Source organism: Moschus berezovskii, chromosome 11 (genome assembly GCF_049115385.1).
Source record: "Moschus berezovskii isolate FMDL1 chromosome 11, NW_MosBer_1.0, whole genome shotgun sequence".
NCBI classification, from domain to species: Eukaryota; Metazoa; Chordata; class Mammalia; order Artiodactyla; family Moschidae; genus Moschus; species Moschus berezovskii.
The window spans coordinates 106,027,953-106,040,117 of record NC_142470.1 but is presented as its reverse complement, the minus strand read 5'-3'; the positions used below and the strand labels follow the sequence as shown (position 1 = coordinate 106,040,117).

Below are 12,165 nucleotides of genomic sequence, written 5' to 3'. Positions count from 1 at the left end.
GTGCTCCAGTGTTGGATGCATGTATATTTATAATTGTTATATCTTCTTGGATTGATCCTTTGATCATTATGTAGTGTCCTTCTTTGTCTCTTTCCACGGCCTTTATTTCAAAGTCTGTCTTATCTGATATGAGTATTGCCACTCCTGCTTTCTTTTGGTCTCCATTTGCGTGGAATATCTTTTTCCAGCCCTTCACTTTCAGTCTGTGTGGCCCTCGTTTTGAGGTAGGTCTCTTATAGACAGCATAGGGGTCTTGTTTTTGTATCCATTCAGCCAACCTTTGTCTTTTGGTTGGGGCACTCAGCCCATTTACGTTTAAGGTAATTATTGATAAGTATGATCCCACTGTCATTCACTTTGTTGTTTTGGGTTCGAGCTTATACACCTTTTCTGTGTTTCCTGTCTAGAGAAGATCCTTTGGCATTTGTTGAAGTGCTGGTTTGGTGGTGCTGAATCCTCTCAGCTTTTGCTTGTCTGTAAAGCTTTTGATTTCTTCTTCATATTTGAATGAGATCCTTACTGGTGCAGTAATCTGGGTTGTAGATTTTTCTCTTTCATCACTTTAAGTATGTCCTGCCATTTTCTTCTGGCTTGAAGAGTTTCTATGGAAAGATCGCTGTTATCCTTATGGGGATCCCCTTGTGTGTTATTTGTTGTTTTTCCTTTGCTGGTTTTAATATTTGTTCTTTGTGTTTGATCTTTGTTAATTTGATTAATATGTGTCTTGGGGTGTTTTGCCTTGGGTTTATCCTGTTGGGGACTCTCTGGGTTTCTTGGACTTGGGTGGCTATTTCCTTCCCCATTTTAGGGAAGTTTTCAACTATTATCTCCTCAAGTATTTTCTCATGGCCTTTCTTTTTATCTTCTTCTTCTGGGACTCCTATGATTCGATTGTTGGGGCTTTTGACATTGTCCCAGAGGTCTCTGAGTTTGTTCTCATTTCTTTTAATTCGTTTTTCTTTTTTCCTCTCTGCTTCATTTATTTCCACCATTCTGTCTTCCACCTCACTTATCCTGTCTTCTGCCTCAGTTATTCTACTGATGGTTCCCTCCAGAGTGTTGTTTTATCTCACTTATTGCATTATTCATTATTGATTGACTCTTTTTATTTCTTCTAGGTCCTTGTTAAACATTTCTTGCATCTTCTCAGTCCTTGTCTCCAGGCTATTTATCTGTAACTCCATTCTGTTTTCAAGATTTTGGATCATTTTTATTATCATTATTCTGAATTCTTTTTCAGGTAGACTTCCTATCTCCTTCTCTTTTGGTTGGTTTGGTAGGCATTTATCATGTTTCTTTACCTGCTGAGTATTTCTCTCCCTTTTTATTTTGTTTATACTGCTGTGTTTGGGGTGGCCTTTCTGTATTCTGGTAGTTTGTGGTGCCTCTTTATTGTGGAGGTTCCTCCCTGTGGGTTGGGTTGTACGAGTGTCTTGTCAGGGTTTCCTGGTTAAGGATGTTTGCGTTGGTGTTCTGCTGGGTGTAGCGGGATTTCTTCTCTCTGGAGTGCAATGAAGTGTTCACTAGTGAGTTTTGAGATGTCTATGACTTTGGTGTGACTTTGGGCAGCCTGTATATTAAAGCTCAGGGCTGTGTTCCTGCGTTGCTGGAGAATTTGCATGGTATGTCTTGCTCTGGGACTTGTTGGCTCTTGGGTGGAGCTTGCTTTCAGTGTAGGTATGGAGGGTTTTTGATGAGCTCTTATTGATTAATGTTTCCTGGAGTCAGGAGTTCTCAGGTTTTAGATTTAAGCCTCCTGCCTCTGGTTTTCAGTCTTATCCTTACAGTAGCCTCAAGACTTTTCCATCCATACAGCACTGATGATAAAACATCTAGGTTAATGGAGAAAAGATTCTCCACAGTGAGGGACACCCAGAGAGGTTCACAGAGTTACATGGAGAAGAGAAGAGGGAGGAGGGAGACAGAGGTGGCCAGGAGGAGAAGAGGGGGAATCAAAGGGAGACAGAGCAGTCAAGCCAGTGATCACACTCCTAAGTAAAAATGGGTACTGAAGATTGCATTCTTAAAGGTACAAAATTGATAACAAATACCAAAAAGCAAAGATTAAAAATCTACCGTAGAGGTTAGACTCTCAAAAATACAATATTAAAAAAGCAAAACAAAATCACAAAAATTATAAAAATATATATGAAATTTGCTTTAAAAATAGGTGGTTTTTTTTGCAAGGTAATAGGTTATAAAAGTGAAAATTAAAGGAGTAATAAAGGACTTAAAAATAAAAAATTTTTCAAAATTTAAAAAATGATAATAGTAAAAATATATCTAGGAATTTCTCTGGAGCTGTTGTGGGCAGTGTGGGGTCAGTTCAGTTTCAGATCGTTCCTTGTTCCAGCTTATACTTCTCAAGGTCTACAGGCCCCTTCCAGTGTAGTCGGTGCTAACTACAGGGTTTTAATCTGTTGCACCTGTCACTTCCAAAGCAGTTCCCTCTTCTCTGTTTATTTTGGCTTCCTGTTTGCAAGTCTCTTCAGTATCTAACTTCCTCCCTGACACCAGGGGGCGAAGTTGGTCACTTATTTAGGCTCACTTGTTCAGTTGTGCTGTGGGGAGGAAGGAACACTGAAAACAAATGTCACTGGTGTGTGTGGGGAGTGCTCGCAGTGTCTGGGCCACACTGGGTTTGCCCCCGCTCACCGCGTGTGTGCTTTTCCGGTCTCTACTGCTCAGGCTCCAGGTTGCTCTGCAGGGGAACTGTCTAAGGCGGGTGCTGGGTTGCTTGCACTTCCCAGGTCTAAGCAACTCAGGTTCAGATTCTCGGATACTCCACCAAAGCTTAGTCTCGGTTGGGCCTGCGTTTTGTGCCCTTCCCAGGTCCGAGCAGCTCAGGGACCAGGTGCTTGGCGAGCACACACTCCCCAGTTGTACAGTGCGTCTTATCGCCTCCCCCGTCCCAGCCGCTCGGTTTCACCGTCCCAGGTGTGCTGTGTGTCTCCTCTGGGGAGCTGATCTCTGGCTGCGACCCTCCTGGTGTATGTCAACTGTCCAGGATCCCAGGAAGACTTGGTTAGCACCTGGGAGCCTGCTCGCAGTCTGGTAGGGGATGCCGTCTCTGGGGCCGAGATTGCCCCTTTCCGGCTCTGGCTGCAGCCCACCTGCCTTCCGCGGGGGATGGGCCGGTCTGCAGCTGGCTAGCTATCCTCTGGTGGTCACTCAGTCCTGTGAGCGGCCAGCAGTGCCCTCGGCTAGAGCTTCTCGCGGGAAATTCTCTCTCGCTCTCTTTCTCTCTCTCTCTGGCTATCCCACAGTTTGGGTTGCTGTCTCACGTTAGCTCCCTCAGATTATCCTCAGGACATTCAGGCCCGGTCCTTACCCTGAGCAGTGCAGCGCGCGCCTCCCTGTTCAGCCTCCGCTTGCTGGTGGTGGATGCCAGAGTCTGGGCAACTTCTCTGCTGGGAGTTGCTGTTAGGCATGTAATCTGTGGGTTTTATTTATTTATTTATTTTTCTTCCCGATTATGTTGCCCTCTGAGATTCCAAAACTCCCCACAGACCTGCCGATGAGAGGGTTTCCTGGTGTTTGGAAACTTCTCCTCTTTTATGACTCCCTTCCTGGGATGGGTCTCCCTTCCTAACTCTTTTATCTCTCTTTTTATCTTTTATATTTTGTCCTACCTCCTTTTGAAGACAATGGGCTGCCTTTCTGGGTGCCTGGTTTCCTCTGCCAGTGTTCAGAAGTTGTATTGTGGAATTTGCTCAGCGTTCAAATGCTCTTTTGATGAATTTGTGGAGAAGAAAGTGGTCTCCCTATCCTATTCCTCCACCATCTTAGGACCGTCCCTCTCAACTTTCTTTATAGTCCAACTTTCACATCCATAGATGACCACTGGAAAAACCACAGTTTTGAGTAGATGAACCTTTGTTGGCAATGTAATGTCTCTGCTTTGTAATATGCTGTCTAGGTTGGTCATAGCTTTTCTTCCAAGGAGCAAGCGTCTTTTCATTTCACGGTTGCAGTCAGCATCTGCAGGGATTTTGAAGCTCAAAAAAATAGTCTCTCACTGTTTCCATTGTTTCATCTATTTGCATGTGATGAGGCCAAATGCCATGATCTTAGTTTTTTGAATGTTGAGTTTCAAGCCAACTTTTTCACTCTCCTCTTTCACTTTCATCAAGAGGCTCTTTAGTTCCTCTTTGCTTTCTGCCATAAGGGTGGTGTCAGCTGCGTAACTGAGATTATTGACATTTCTCCCGGCAGTTTTGATTCCAGCTTGTGCTTCATCCAGCCCGGCATTTTGCATGATGTACTCTGCATAGAAATTAAATAAGCAGGGTGACATTATACAGCCTTGACGTACTCCTTTCCTGTTTTGGAACCAGTCCATTGTTCCATATCCAGTTCTAATGTGCTTCTTGACCTTCATACAGATTTCTCAGGAGGCAGGTAAGGTGGTCTGATAGCCCCATCTCTTTTTTTTTTCCAATTTTATTTATTTATTTTTTTCAAGTTGAACAGACTAAATTTCTTTAAACAAACTTACTTATACTCCAGAGTCCTTTAAAAACTTAATAGCATTTATACATTGAAGGTATTTGATTTTCTTGTAACTAGCACTTCAAATGCAACAAGCATTTGAAGCAACAAACATTTGACCCAACAAGTAAAACTTTCTACAGTTCATAACTTTTATAAATAAATTAAATGTACAGTGAATAAGTTCTCTGAAATATTTCAATATTCCTGCAGGTTTAGTAACATTGTAAAATACATTTCAACTAAAATTCACAAATCTAAAAACCTGTTAGGCATTTTTAGGCGTTTTAAGATGGAAATGAAGACCAATGTTACATCGTAATATGCCAATTACAAATAGTACTTCAAATAGCAAATACTACAGTTTGTCCCAAACTTTAAAAACTATTCATGAACTCAACACTGAACTATTGATGGCTATGAGAATTGTTTCCTAGCCTTTTTGAAAATTTCAACCCATTTACGTTTAAGGTAATTATTGATAAGTACGATCCCGTAGCCATTTTCTTTATTGCTTTGGGTTCAAGTTTATACACTCTTTCTGTGTATCCTGTCTATAGAAGATCCTTTAGCATTTGTTGGAGAGCTGGTTTGGTGATGCTGAATTCCCTCAGCTTTTGCTTGTCTGTAAAGCTTTTGATTTCTCCTTCATATTTGAATGAGATCCTTGCTGGGTATAGTAATCTGGCAAGACATACTTAAAGTGATGAAAGAAAATACCCTACAGCCCCATCTCTTTTAAGAATTTTCCACAGTTTGTGGTGATCCACACAGTCAAAGGCTTTGGCGTAGTCAATAAAGCAGAAGTAGACGTTTTTCTGGAATTCGCTTGCTTTTTCGATGATCCAACGGATGTTGACAATTTGATCTCTGGTTCTTCTGCCTTTTCTGAATCTAGCTTGAACATCTGGAAATTCACGGTTTACATATTGTTGAAGCCTTACTTGGAGAATTTTGAGCCTTACTTTACCAGCATGGGAGATGAGTGTAATTGTGCGGTAGTTTGAACACTCTTTGGCATTGTCTTTCTTTGGGATTGGAATGAAAACTGACCTCTTCCAGTCCTGTGGCCACTGCTGAGTTTTCCAAATTTGCTTTCATATTGAGTGCAGCACTTTCACAGCATCATCTTTTAGGATTTGAAAAAGCTCAACTGGAATTCCATCACCTCCACTAGCTTTGTTCCTAGTGATGCTTCCTAAGGCCCACTTGACTTTGCACTCCAAGATGTCTGGCTGTAGGTGAGTGATCACACCATCATGGTTATCTGGGTCATGAAGACCTTTTTTGTATAATTCTTCTGTGTATTTTTGCCATCTCTTCTTAATATCTTTAACATAGTAAGTAACAGACGATGTAGTAAGTAGCACGTATTTTCTGTAAAGCCATTAACCTGTGCCTTTGTTGTGAACCCTCAGTGACCTCAAAGACATTCAACCAAAGGAGGAATTAGAAGAGGGGAGCTTTTCAGAGTCCATTTCACATTCGCCGAGTTCTGGTTCATTGTTTGACAGAAACCAAAGGATTGTCCCAACTCTGAAACTCTGAAAAGTTAGACCTGCTCAGGCATCTGGGAGGGACAATCACATGGTACTTTTCTCATAGGATACATTCAGACAGTTAAAAAAAAAAAAAAAACTGAAGTGAGAAGACAGGAATTTCAACTCCAATTGCATTTGTAGGAATGTTCTAGAAATTAGGTCTTCTAGCATCCGTGTCATTGGTGAGCGTTCTCAAGCCTGCTAACTTAAAATGAGAGTGCTAGGGCTTTTCCCAGCTTCCTGGTTGGTGTTGGCAGGTGTGTGGTCCACCTTGGCCTTTTGCAGGGAGAGCCTGAGGCCTCTGTCTTGGGGCATGTATCAGTGTTTGTAGTCAGCCAGCCAGGACCCCATATCTTCCAAGCTTTTCACCCGGTCAGATGAGAAACTTGAGTCTCTCCAGCTGCCTTCTCTGTGTGCCTCTTAGCCCTTTCTCCTGGTTGCCTTCTGGACCCCTCAAACGTTCTGTCCTAAGGTTAAGTCACACAGCCAGTATTTGAGGGATCTTCCAAGGCTCTGCTTTCTTCTGTTCATTATTGAATCATCTCCTCACTGAGAACCTTGAGCCTCTTTCATCAAAATTTGCAATCATGGGAGGACTTTGTCATTTCTGCAGGTAAACTCCAAAGGGACTGGCTTCCTGGAAGGAAGGGGATCCTCTCTGCTCCCAGGTGGCTGTCTTGAACCTGAGCTTTGGGTCTCAAAATCCAAAAAGACTATTGACCAATGTTCTGCGTTGAGGCTCAGCCGTCCTTGTGTAGCCTGATGGGTTTATATTCCGTGGTCGTCTCTCCGCGGCCTTCGTAGTGGTGCTGCCTGCCTGCTGGTGTCAGCCATTCCCAGCAAATATCATGGGCTGGGAAATGTCTAGAAGTTCCTCATTTGGTATCTCTGTCCCAGCAGGAATGGGCGGGCAATTCCCCAGGCATCCCTCACCCGTTCCTCATGGGAAGAGGGGAGGCAACTTAATGTGGGCGTTTCCACCTTTAATTTTTGTCCCAGGATGGTGGAACCCCCTGAAGAAGGCTGCTTGCGTCTCTTCAGTTGGGCCCTGTGCTCAGGATGGTGCCTTGGCACCACGCGTGTCACCCAAAGGGAGTGAGGCTTCTGAGGTCCAGTCTGTTGTTCTCTTCAGTGAAAGTCACTTGTGCAGGGCATTAGGAGAGTGGACCCAGAGCCAGCTGTCTGGGTGCCAGATTTGGGGGGGGGGGTGGCCACTGACTCTCTTGGCTCAGTTTTCTCTGTAAACTGTAAAATGCAAATAAAAAATATTATGTGCCTCATAGAGTTAGGTCCCAGAAGGTTTGGTAGGTTAATCAGTGAATAAAGCACCTGGTGGCTGACACACAGCAGGCAAGCACAAAGTACAGGCACACCTTGGTTCCAGACCACAATGATAAAGTGAGGGCTGCAAATTGTTTGGTTTCTCAGTGCATATAAAAGTTATGTTTATGTTGTAGTCTGTTAAGTGTGCAATTGGCATTAAGTCTGAAAAAAACAATGTCTCTCAGTTTAAAAACATTTTATGGCTAAAAGATGTTAACACCATCTGAGTCTTCAGTGAGTTATAAACTTTGATGGAGGAGGGTCTTGCTTCCATGTAGGTGGCTGCTGCTGATAATTATGGGTGGTGGTTGCTAAAAGTTGGCATGGCCACAGCAGTTTTTTTTTTTTTTAATTTTTTAATTGGAGGGTAATTACTTTACAGTATTGTGTTGGTCTCTGCTACACATCAACACGAATCAGCCACAGGTATATGTATGCCGCCTCTCTCCCACCTCCCACCCCATCTCGTCCTCTCGGGTGAGCACCCGATTGAGCTCCCTGTGGCACACAGCAAATGTCCACTGGGCACCTGCTTTACATATGGCAATTTATGTGTTTCCTGCTACTCTCTCAGTTTGTCCCACCCTCTCCTTCCCCCACTGTGTCCACAAGTCCGTTCTCTTTTGTCTGTGTCTCCATTGCAGCCCTGCAGAAGGTTCATCAGTACCATCTTTCTAAATTCCATGTATTTGTATTAACATATGATATTTGTTTTTCTTATTTTGACTTCACTGTGTATAACAGGGTCTAGGTTCATCCACCTCATTAGGACCAACTCAAATGTGTTCTTTTTTATGGCTGAGTAATATTCCGTTGTGCCCATTTCTTAAAATAAGACTACAGTGACGTTTGCCACATCGATGCACCCTTCCTTTCGCCAGCAATTTCTTTGTAGCAGGCAGCAGAAATGTTCGTGTAGTGGTGTTTTACCCACGGTAGAAATTCTTCCAAATTGGGAGTACGTCCTGTCAAACTCTGCCAACCCCTTACCAGGTAACTTGATAGAATGTTCTGAGTCTCCTCTTGCCATTTCAGCAGTCTTTGCAACACCTTTAACGTGAACAGCATCCATCTCAGGAAACCGCTTTCTTTCCTCATCCATGAGAAGCAGCTCCTCATCTGTTGAAATGTGACCTCAAGATGGCAGCAATTCAGTCACTCTTCAGGCTGCACTTCTAATTCCGGTTCTTTTGCTGGTCCCACCTCTGCAGTTACGTCCTCTCGTGACGTCTTGAACCCCTCAAATCATCCGTGAAGGTTGGAATCATCTTCTTCCAAACTCCTGTTAGTGTTGATATTTTGACCTCTTTTCATGAATCATGAATGTCCTTAGTAGCTTCTGGAATGGTGAATGTTTTCCAGAAGATTTTCAGTTGACTTTGCCCAGATCCATGAGAGGAATCTTATTAACAACTATGGCCTTATGAAATGTAGTTGTTAAATAATAAGGCTTGAAAGTTGAACTTACTCCTTGATCTGTGGGCCGCAGTGTGATGATGTGTTAGTAGGCGTGAAAATAACATTCACGTTGTTGGACATCTCCATCCGAGCTCTTTGGAGACCAGATGCATTGTCAGTGAGCAGAACTACTTTGAAAATAATCTTTTTTCTGAGCAGTAGGTCTCAACTGGGCTTAAAATATTCAGTAAACCACGTTGTAAAAAGATGTGTTGTCATTCAGGCTTTATTATTGCATTTGTAGAGCACAGGCAGAGTAGACTTAGTGTAATTCGCATAGGCCCTGGGATTTTAGGAATGGTCGGTGAGCACTGGTTTCAACCTGAAGTCACTTGCTAACTTCATTAGCCCCTGACAAGAGGGTCAGCTTATCCTTTGACACTTTGAAACCAGGTCCTGGCCTCTCCTCTCTTACTGTGAAGTTTTGCATGGTGTCTTCAATAGAAGGCTGTTTTTGTCTACATTGAACATCTGTTTTTTAGTGTGGCCGCCTTCATTAATGATCTGAGCTAGCTGTTATGGGTAACTTGCTGCAGCTTCTACATCAGCACTTGCTTCTTTGCCTTACACTTTCTATGTTATGGAGTCAGCTCTCCTTAAACCTCATGAACTGATCTCTGCTAACTTCAAAATTTTCGTCTATAGCTTCCTCACCTGTCCCAGCCTTGATAGAATTGACAATGGGTTGGGCCTTGCTTTGGCTTAGGCTTTAGCTTAAGGGAACATTGTGCCTGGTTTGATCTTCTCTCCCGACCACTCAGACTTTCTCCATGTCAGCAAGAAGACCGTTTGGTTTTCTTATCATTCACGTGTTCATTGAGTTGTTCAGTCGCTAAGTCGTGTCTGAGTCTTTGTGACCCCGTGGACTGCAACACACCGGGCTTTCCTGTTCTTCACCATCTCCCGGAGTTTGCTCAAACTCATGTCCATTGAGCCAGTAATGCCATCCAACCATCTCATCCTTGTCATCCCCTGCTCCTCTTGCCCTCTGAGTAGTGCATTTATCTATATGCTTGTTTGTGTTTATTTTGAGGGAGTAGCTCTTTTAATTTCCTTCAAGAACTGATTCTTTGTTCTCATGACTTGGCTGTTTGGGGCAGGAGGCCTAACTTCCAGCCTGCCTCACTTTTGACGTGCTTTCCTCACTAAGCTTAGTCATTTCGAGCTTTTGATTTAAAGTGAGAGACCGTGATTCTTCCTTTAACTGGGACACTTAGAGGCCATTGTAGGGTTATTAATTGGTCTAAATTTCAGTATTACTGTGTCTCAGTGAACAGGGAGGTCGAAGGGGAGGGAGAGAGGCAGGATGACCAGTTGGTGGAGCAGTCAGAACACAGGTCCCAGTCTTATGTGGGTGCATTTGGTGGTTCATTTCAGTCACTCAGTTGTGTCCAATTCTTTGCGACCCCATGAACTGCAGCACGCCAAGCCTCCCTATCCATCACCAACTCCCGGAGTCCACCCAAACCCATGTCCATTGAATCGGTGATGCCATCCCATCATCTCATCCTCTGTTCTCCCCTTCTTCTCCTGCCCTCAGTCTTTCCCAGCATCAGGGTCTTTTCAAATGAGTCACCTCTTCACATCAGGTGGCGAAAGTATTGGGGTTTCAGCTTCAACATCAGTCCCTCCAATGAACACCCAGGACTGATCCCCTTTAGGATTGACTGGTTGGATCTCCGTACAGTCCAAGGAACTCTCAAGAGGCTTCTTCAACAGCACAGTTCAAAAGCATCAATTCTTCAGTGCTCAGCTTTCTTTATAGTCCAACTCTCACATCCATACATGACCACTGGAAAAACCATAGCCTTGACTAGATGGACCTTTGTTGGCAAAGTAATGTCTCTGCTTTTTAATATGCTATCTAGGTTGGTCATAACTTTCCTTCCAAGGAGTAAGCATCTTTTAATTTCATGGCTGCAGTCAGCATCTGCAGTGATTTTGGAGCCCCCAAAAATAAAGTCAGCCACTGTTTCCTCTGTTTCCCCATCTATTTGCCATGAAGTGATGGGACCGGATGCCATAATCTTAGTTTTCTGAATGTTGAGCTTTAAGCCAACTTTTTCACTCTCCTCTTTCACTTTCATCAAGAGGCTCTTTAGTTCTTCACTTTCTGCCATAAGGGTGGTGTCATCTGCATATCTGAGGTTATTGATATTCCTCCTGGCAGTCTTGATTCCAGCTTGTGCTTCCTCCAGCCCAGTTTCTCATGATGTACTCTGCATATAAGTTAAATAAACAGGGTGACGATATACAACCTTGAAGTACTCCTTTTCCTATTTGGAACCAATCTGTTGTTCCATGTCCAGTTCTAACTGTTGCTTCCTGACCCGCATACAGGTTTCTCAAGAGGCAGGTCCGGTGGTCTGGTATTCTCATCTCTTTCAGAAGTTTCTACAGTTTATTGTGATCCACACAGTCAAAGGCTTTGGCATGGTCAATGAAGCAGAAATAGATGTTTTTCTGGAACTCTCTTGCTTTTTCCATGATCCAGCGGATGTTGGCAATTTGATCTCTGCCAATGTAGGAGTTGTGGGTTCAGTCCCTGGGTTGGGAAGATCTCCTGGAGAAGAAAATGGCAGCCCACTCCAGTATTCTTACCAGGAAAATCCCATGAACATCACAAAGAACTGGACACAACTTAGTGACTAAACAGCAACAATAACAAAGGTTTATTAGAGGGAAAGCACTTAGCTGAAGCAGAGTAAATTCTTGAGGTTTCTGCAGCAGTCCCCAGCTTTCTGAGGCTGGGCTTCTCTCAAGCTTACATTTTCTGTTTAAACGAGCTCCCCTGTCCCTGAGGAGGAGGGACAAGAGTCACAGCCTCATGCTCTTCCTCTCACACAGTTTGGGCTCTAGCTGCCCAGGTTACCACTGTCTTCATCCCCCTGCATGACTTTTGTGAAAATACAGGGCAGTGTTCAGAACTGGGACTGCTTTCCCTGGAGACTTCCAGCGTGGCCCCCTTGGCTCCTGCAGCCAGGTGGCCCCTGGGGAGCTGGCGTCTCTGGCATCAGGGTCCTGTGTCCTCGGGCCAGTCGCTCTTCACTGTGTCTCTTCTGGTCCAGATCCTCTTGTCTGAACCATGTTTGTGGCGTGGAGTCGTGCAGACCTGGGGTGACTCCAGCTCCGCCGCTGCCTGGGGAGCCTTGGGCAGGTGGACGTGGGGTCTTGGATTTAATCCTCACGGGCACGTGGAGAGCCTTAGGTAGTGAGAAGCTAGGAATAACCTCTCCTGATGCGTGGCGCATCGTGGGAACACAAATCAGCTTCCATCCTTGTGGTGGGCTTGTCGGTTGGGATGAGGGAAAACAAGAGGCCTCCAGCAAGCTGTAACGTGAGCGTCCTCTCC

The 12,165-nt window shown here is 44.1% G+C and overlaps 1 protein-coding gene across 2 annotated transcripts in view; it reads left to right on the top strand.

The window, feature by feature from the left end:
- Positions 1–12,165, top strand: part of CNNM3 (cyclin and CBS domain divalent metal cation transport mediator 3) — a 30,132-nt gene that overhangs the window by 8,704 nt on the left and 9,263 nt on the right. The gene's annotated exons all lie outside the window — the stretch shown is intronic.